Source organism: Arachis ipaensis, chromosome B03 (genome assembly GCF_000816755.2).
Source record: "Arachis ipaensis cultivar K30076 chromosome B03, Araip1.1, whole genome shotgun sequence".
Lineage (NCBI taxonomy): Eukaryota > Viridiplantae > Streptophyta > Magnoliopsida > Fabales > Fabaceae > Arachis > Arachis ipaensis.
Window position 1 is genome coordinate 121,437,541 of NC_029787.2, and position 897 is coordinate 121,438,437.

Here is an 897-nt window from a genome sequence, read left to right on the forward strand (position 1 = left end):
TTATACATAAAAATAATTATTAAAAGATATTTTAGCCAAATAAACTAACATGAATGTTATTTAATTCTTATAAAAGAGGAAAGAAGAGTATTATTTTTGGGTCTTGCATTCTTCTATTATCATTTTTATATAAAAAATGTTATATGATTATTATTATTTTTGTTAAGATACACCCTTGCACACACAACTCCTTTTCTCCATGAATTCCATATATCAATTTCTTAGTCATTGCTAGAATTTGAATCCACTGTACCTTCTAGCAAAGTAAACATAGTTGTCACTTACGATGCATGGACACTGACACGGACACGGGACACGACACGATACGGGACACGCTGACACGCGAATTTTAAAATTTTATATGACACGGGGACACGCATATATATAAAATATAAAATACTTTTTAGATAGATTGTAATGATATTTTGATATTTTATTGATATTAAAATATAAACTAAAATTTTTAATTATTTTTAATGTCTTATTTTAATTATATCAAGTATTTAAAATATTTTTTGTTTTAATAAATAATAATATATACTATATATAAATTTATTTTAAATATATATGTTAAGGATAAGACTGGACAGCAGACACGTGATGGTATTTAGGTGTGTCCAGACATGTCCGGAGAATAATTTTTTATTTTTTATTAAGACACGGTTGGATACAGCAGACACGCGTGTCGGACAAATATCGGTGAGTATCGTATCCGAAATGTGTCTGACACGCGAATACGATAACTCAGCGAAATGTCCGTGCTTCATAGGTTGCCACTAAAGAAGGCCTTTCTCTATGTGTATACTCCAGTCTTCTTTGGACATTAGTGCAATCTAGTCATTTTCATTCAAATTCGGTTTTTGAACAAGGCTTTTCATTGAAATTTATTCATTACCC